Consider the following 8257-nt stretch of genomic DNA (forward strand, 5'->3'; position numbering starts at 1 on the left):
GGAGAGAGAGCGCGAGCGCATGAAGATGTGTGCACTCTATATTAATGTGTGTTTGCGCTTTCGTGTGTGCGCGTGCAGCCTCATTAGGCTGAGAGAGGGTAGATCTGCGGCAGTCGGTCTCCCCACATGATACGGGTGGGGGGATGAATGAATGCAAGGAAGAGATGAGGAATAAAAGAGGAAAGAACGCGGGAGGGAGGCGTTCTGATACATAATGATGACATTCAAAAGATCGTTGACTCTTGCTGGTCTGTTGTCGGCGATTATGGTCATTTATGGATTTGTTTTATAATTGCAGGACATGCTCACATACAATAAAAACGCACCATCTTATTATTCAGAAGCTCTTTAGTAAATGCGATAATTATACGCTGCTATAAATCCCCTCACGTACAGGAAACGCGTCATCCGCTGCTCGTGCTTCGCCTGGCTACTGCTTCAGAATTCCCGTGCGTGCGTGCGTACGTACATGTGTGAGACTTTTCGCCCCGGTCGCAACCGTTGTACAGATGTGACCACAGTGAACCGTGCACCCCACTCCCACCCACATGGTCGTTCTTTCCACAACAAAGAGCAATTAAAGTGCGCTGCCTCTCAGACCGAGCGGCCGACCGCCAGCCGCACTTCCACAAACACGAGATCCTGCGCGAGGGGCCCGCGCTGATTCAAACCAGACCAAAACTCTTCGTCTTTTACTCTCTAAATGATTTCCACATTACGGCTGATTGTTTAGGAAGCTCTTACAAACTTGCTAAATAGTACTTAGGTTAAGATCTACCAAATAATTGCAGGGTTTGAAGAATAATGTTTAGGCCTATTGTGAGGGAACGTCTCTCCTTTGGAGCGAGTGTTTATAGACAATTAAATGAACATAATAGATTTTAGTGCGTTCTGAAGATGCTTGAAAACCATCTGCATGCTTCTCCACAGCCCACGTGATTCAATGAGTGATGCCTGTATGTGCTGAACTTTACCGAGGGTTTTTCTCCAAAGTAACCATCTTATGTTTCAGCAACGATGATAGTCATACTTGACATAGCAAAGTGCGGTGTTTCCTCTTAAATGCTAAGCAATACTTATGTTCAGACATCCCTTGTTGGAAACACTGTGGGCTGACAGGAATCCACCCACAGCAGCTCTGAGTTTGGGTGAGTGGTTTGCGTAATATGGCTGAAGAACTCCGGTCAGAGGCGTTCCCCTGCTTCTGTGCTAAATTTGTTTGTTTCTGTTGCTCTTATATTTCTAACATTCAACAGTATCTTAGGAGGTGACTAAATCATATAAATTCGTACGATCTTGTTCGTTTAGTTGCACAATCTGCTTTTGCACAAGTCGTTGTTTAGGGGTGGGGCTTCATTAATGCCTTTGTTTAATTCTATGGTTTTCCACGATTCACCTCGTATGAATTAGCCGGTTTGTAAAATAATGATGAATTCCTGTGACGTAAAGCTGGTATAACATGATGTGACCCAGATAACACAGGTACGTCTGTAAGACGTCCGCTAAAGATCTGAAGAAAACAGGGGCGTGTCCGGTAGGACATTCTGTCCAGAACGGCCGTCCCATTGACGGCCCACGGCTGTGACCAGGGGCGGTCTGGCCAACTAGAGTTCCAGGACGTATGGGGGTCGGAATGGACGCTTTGGCCGGACAGACGGACCTATTATATACGCGAATGCACGCAACGCGAAGGCATTAGCAAGTCAGACACGTATGCATGTAACGCAATGACACGTTACATACACCCCCCCGTCAACAGAAATGGTGGAGGGCCGATGCCAACAAACACCACACGACCCCCCCCCACTCGTCGACAGAAAGGGTGGAGGGCCGATGCCAACAAACACCAACCCCCCCTCCCCCCGGTCGACAGAAATGGTGGAAGGCCGATGTGGGCCGAATAATCCAGGGCCAATTTTGCTTCCCAGACCGCCCCTGGAAGAACATCTGATGAAAAAAACAGTTCTACATACATTCTGAATTATAAACATTTCACAGATACCTTCTAAATGACATTGCAGGTGAGCAAACAATAAAAAAATACATCATGTAGGTCAGGGGTTCCCAAACTTTTCAGCCCACGACCCCCAAAATAACAGTGCCAGTGACTCGAGACCCCCACTATCCTATCCTATCCTATGGTTAAAGTATTCAATCGTTGCGCGCAACTGCGCACATGTACTTATTAGTAAATTATATTAAAAATATCATAAACTTAAAGCCTGAGAAATAATCTGCGTGCAAATATGGGGATGTTTAACATGGTGCTGTAAATTGACTTGCCTAACCTAAGGTGCTTCCTTGCTGATGTCGTTAATGTGACGTAATCACCTCAGGGGTCATGATCGAGGGGAAGTAAATGCGAAAGGCTGGTGGCTTTTTATTGGCATGGTTTTATTTTTCACTTAGCTATTTTCATATTTTGTTACGCTTATTGATCAAATACGCTGTTTCTAATTCATCTTGCGACCTCGCGGCCTTTCGACCCCCACTTTGGACACCCCTGGATGATACATCAAATAGACAGCTCCGAGATGTACTGTGTGCTGCAGGGTGAAGGTACAAATGTTAAATGTTTGATCCCTGATAGCGCACATACATCAGGGAGACGTCTATTTGACGTCTGGTCTGCATTTATATCATCTCTTTTTAGACGAGAATGTGAAGTCCATTGTGAATTGTCTTCCTGAAGTCTCATTGGTAGGGTGTGTTGTGATTATTACAGGTGCAGTGTCTCAGCCGTGTCTCCATCTGTTTGTGGAAGGTCCAGTAGAGGGCGTTCTTTACCAAGCTGGCCAGTGTAACGTGGCGTGGGTAGCTCGTGGTGGCTTTGGTCAGGCAGACTGGAGCCCTGGGCGCTGGCATGCAGCACAGCATTCAGGAGGGGCCCCCTCAAAAACCATCTCCTCAGGGGCCACACCCACCCGTACTCGCTCTCTGTGGGGGGATGGCGTGTTTCCTCAAGCCAGGCCTCTGGATTTAGAGCGGCTTTGAGGCCGCTCGCCTAGCCAGTGGAAGTGAAGGCATTCGGCTTTATTTCTGAGCTTGGCCTGCGTGGCATTCGCGGCATCAGCGTCGTCGCCAACATGTACTCAATCATTACGCTCAATTCAAAACTCGATTTTAATTCACAACTCTCAAACTAAGAGCTCGGGTCATCGCAATATGTCACATTTTAAAGACGAACATTTTCTGAACGGTCTTGATGGTGGTCCCCACATTTATGGTGCTCCGGAGAATAACCGGACACACGGTGAGAGGTGGAAACAGCTTCAGACCTGAGTTCTGTGTTTGTCTTTGTGTGATGGTTATATTTCACCGCTATTATACTGCTTTAGCTACAGGGTGTGGGTGCAGATCTGGGTGGTCCGAGTTCTCCTTGAGCGTACGCTGTGGCTTTCTGACCTGCCATGTTTTGTTTTGGTGTCTAAAGGAAGGGTTCTCTTTAGGTAAAACCTGCTTATTTTTACTCAGGCTTTTAAAGACTTCCATGTCCGGCGCTCTTTCTATATGGGTGACATTTCATCCCAAAATCAACAGAGAGGACGTTATATTTTGTTCAATTTAGTATCGTTTTCTTCTATTTTAGCATTGTTATGAAAGTGAACCACTTTTTTTTTAGGTTCATAAATATGTATTTTTTTTCTTTGTGCATTATGGAAGGGAGATTTGACATGTTCAGTTGTCACAATGCAAAAATGAGTCAAAATGTAATTCTTCTCATTTTCTATTTTTTGAAGTGATATTCTGTCTATTTTACATATAGACATGTTCTAAAGATATTCTCATACAGTATATACTGTGCATTATATAAGATGCTTTACAAAAAGAAATGTTTTTAAGATGTTTATATTTTTCTTTAGTTTACATGAAGGGACCGATTTAAATTAGGGATGCACCTATGTGTAAATTTTGGCTGATAACCGTTAATTCTCAAACATTGGGAGCCGATAACCGATATATTGGCCGATATACAGTATCTAAATATTCATATAAAATTCCCTGACTGAAACAGACTGAAACAAAAGGCAAAAAGTGGACAACTGCTTTTATTTGAAAACATTCACTGCAAGGTAACCATTAGTTCTCTTTTCCCCCTGAAAATCATGTAATAAGCCTACTTTACACCAGTTAACGATTCTTTAACCTTCAAACTTTTGTGGTGTATTTTTTATGTAATAAACAAATTATAGATGTTCTTCCAGAGCAACCCAGAAAAATGTTCTTAATAGCCACATGTCTAACAGATCTCAAGACAGAACGCATTCAGACAGCAGTCTGATTCAAACAATATGCTTTTGTTCCTATAATTTATCATTTATAAATGTCTACATACTGTACCTACATCAACAATGTTTTGCTAACAGCAGTAAGTGAATGATCATGACAGAAAGACAGTACTGTTCTGTATTTTAACTGTGAGCAGCGTGCAGCTGAAGAAGAGAGGGAATGATTTATGATTGATCTGCTAAATTATTTTGGCCTAAATTTTTTTATCGATACCGATAACATTAAAAATAACCATGTATCGGCCGATATTTATTTATTGTGGTAAATATTGTAGCAATTTATTGTGCATCCCTAGTTTAAATGATTTAGAACTGTATACATTTCCAAGATTCTTGCAACAATCTACCTGTAGATCTTGTAGACCATGTGCCAAACTGTGTTATAGGCACAACAGTGGTCACTGCAGGTAGGCCTATTGATTTGTTTTACTAACAAAATCTGTTCGAGCCAATATTTTTATTTTAAAAGTTTTCCAAACGTGCCGAAAACGTTTCACACTATTTTTCTTATGAACTCAATTTCTGGCATGCACATGGCCGTCTGTTGTAAGACTTTTTATTTTTCAATCTATTATGGAATTTTATTTAAACTTTTTTCACTTGACTTTTACAGCCAGACAAAGGATTTTTTTGAAAACCTTTTTCATTTTTCGCTGAAGCATCTAATTTGCCCACTTTTCTGTTTATTTCTTCCTCATTCGTAACATACGGTGTGTTTTATTCTTAGATTTTTTTGTTTCAGACTACTTTATCGGTGTGTCTGTGTGTTACTAAACATGCATGACGTTACCCATTGGACTGATGATTTGTGGAGGACACTTGTGGTAAAGCCGAGGGGGGCGGACAACAGCGTGGTATCTCGGTGCCGTGTTTCGTATAGTCTAGAGTGCTGAGTAACCAGTAATTCATAAAATTGGCCTCTTTGTTATGATCATACTGGCTCCTTCAGGCCCCACACAGTTCCACTTCATGAGTATTTGACTGTCTTCGGTTAATGATCTGCGTAAAGCAAAACCAAAGCGGCTTCTATTCCAGAAAGATATATTGTAGATGAAATTAAGCTTATTTCTGCCGTTCGCCTTACTTTCTCATTCATCTTTCCATAGAAATTCCTGCGTTTCTCTGACCACACGGTCTGGAAAAAGGCATCTCGCTGTGAGGCGAGTTTGTCCCTGACCTTATATCTCTCTCTTACCACATTTCCATCTCCAAAGCCACTCGCACACGTCTAATCATTTCACTTTTTCCTTGCATGGCGGCGTTATTAAGAAGTTTAATTTGTTGAGGGTCCGTGCAGACTCGGAGAGGAATTCTGGGGGAATTATTCCATTGATTCCAATTTAACCACATCGAAGTCCTTGTACACTATACACAGGCTAATGATGGAAGCATGAAAACCCAAAACCGAGTCGAAGATATGTACAGCAACAGTAGGCAAGAACCGTAGTTCATGTATAATGTTTAAATCTGGCCAAGAGCGCCGTTGTTTCATGCACAGCCTTCAGTCACAGTGGTTCAGGATCATAAAAAAGTCATGAAAAATGTTTCGTCTGTTGGATGAAAAAATTCCCACTCTGTTTTTGTGGGGAATTATGTTTCATTTACAATTTATGGCAGTGGTTTACACTAGTAGGTCAGGACCCATTTTTAATACATGCGACTATTATAATCGAATGCATAGCTGGGATAGCAAAATTGATTAACCTTCAAAAGGAAAACACATTTTTAATTTAACTCTCGTTTGAATGGAGTTTTTCTACTACTCACCCCATTGACTTTCATTGTGTGGACAAAAACGTTCTTGTGTTTTGCAGAAGGAATGTTAAAACAGGCCTGGAATAAGATGAATTTCAACATTTTCGGCCAAATAATCATGATCCCCTTGATTTACATGTATGTACAGTATTAGAATGAACCGCACTATAAATCCAGCACACACACATACGCCCCTCATTAACACAATCATCTACTTTTCCTTTTACAGCCTATTACCCCACCAGAGAGGAAGAAATGTCAATGTAAAAATCAAAAATAGAAAAGATAAAAAAACACAAAATGTTTTCCTTTCCTTCCAAATCTCTAATTATAGTTTTGAGGGAAACCATTGGCGGGCATCAAGCGTTTATAGCTCTTCAGAGTGATAGAGGATTTCCCAATAAACCACTTACATCCAGCACCTCTCCTTTCAATATCTGCCGTTCAGGGTGTGGGATCTGTGACCCTCAAAGGGAAATAGGAGCTATTAGCTCGAATGGGGAAACCGCATGCAAATCGTGAGGAAAACGCTTTCCTCAAACTACAGTGAGCCCGCCACATGTGGCACAGCTCTCGCTTTAGAACTTCAGTACGTTTCATGATGGCACACCCAGTTTAAAAGCCCAGTTTTTTGCTAGTTTTATACACTTTTATGCAGTTTTTCTCGTAATGTACAAAGCACATGTATGCTGCAGACAGTACAACAAACGTGCCCAATCTTTAGATTATTTTATAAATTAGTATCAAATTATTTACAGAATATTACGAAACAAACAATGTTTCTGAGTGAGGTTTACTCATTCATTCGATAGAGGCAAAATGGCTTCAATAAGACAAACACGTTTATAAAGATTAGTATTTGTATATGACAAAACAGAGGTGCAGCACAAAATCAGCTAAATCTGTGTTTTTCACAGATCGCTCGCCCGTATCAAATGGAAGGTCCACATTTCATCTTCAATGAATCCTCCTGTTCTTCCAGTTCTCAGTGCTTCACGTCTTTGCATATGTTTCCATTCATTGGTAAATGAATAGCAGAGGATCAGGTGAGCGAATGAGGCCCGACGAGATAAACGCATGAATGAAAAGAGCCATTCCAGGATTATCAGAACATCCCAGCAATTAACAAACATACAATTGGCCTCCTTAAAAAACATGTGAAAATGCTTTCTGAGCTTCGTTTTATTTCTGATGTTGAGCGGGACATATCTGACGGCTCATCCCTCGCCAATATCTTTTAGTTTATAAAACAAATGTAAGTGGACAGAACTATTTCACGAGGTGGCTACTGTAATCCGTATGAATTTGGACCATCTCATTTAAACATTTTAGTACAATCTGCTTTTGCGCAAGTATTGCTTTTTCTAATAAGCAATTTACTACAATAGTTTATTGTTTAATAATAATTATATTTAAGTATAATAATTAGAATTATATTTTAAAAGTGTTATATATAACATGAGCGGAAAGGCGTTTTTCTAAACAGAAATTTGTAAACACCCCGAGTAAAAAATGAGGTCTGTTTTCCTGGACAAGAAACATATATAACGTGTATTGTCGATTTTATGTCTTTTATGAGCGTACAACTTTTATGCCCTTCAAAAACCGGGTGTGTTTACTGTTTCTGAAATGTGGCAAATGTGCACATCTCAAGAGTTTGTTTTGACAGGTTTTTGGTTGCAGTTTTTCTATTCTGCGTCAACAACAGCTGTTCACTTCCCAGAAAAATGTGAAACATGCATGTTGGTTATACTATTTAGAAAAGAAAAAATTCTCTCCTTTACTTCCTCCAGCTTTAATCCTCCTATAGTAGCATGGCCTTGTAAACTAACGCTACTGTTTAGCGTCTTGACAAAATGTTTATATGCTCTCCTACTTGTAAGTCGCTTTGGATGAAAGCGTCTGCCAAATGAATGAATGTAAATGTTAATTATTTTAATTTATTTCACCAACTTATAGCAGTATCATGTCACATTTTCTTCAGTATCGTGCAGATTTAACTTAGACCTTCTCCAAAAATGACCTGACATTGAAATCTGTGAGAAATCACAGCAGTGGTCTTCACCGGTGCTCCTGACAAACATGTGATGGGTGTCACATTAGAAATAATGCTGCCCCCTATGGCACCAATGTAATGAGCCGGATTGCAGAAATAAATGCGTGCATACATGTGTATATTGCGTTTTTGCATTCTCCCAGATAGGTGGACGCAC

The sequence above is a fragment of the Triplophysa rosa genome, linkage group LG7, assembly GCF_024868665.1.
Source record: "Triplophysa rosa linkage group LG7, Trosa_1v2, whole genome shotgun sequence".
Taxonomy (NCBI): domain Eukaryota; kingdom Metazoa; phylum Chordata; class Actinopteri; order Cypriniformes; family Nemacheilidae; genus Triplophysa; species Triplophysa rosa.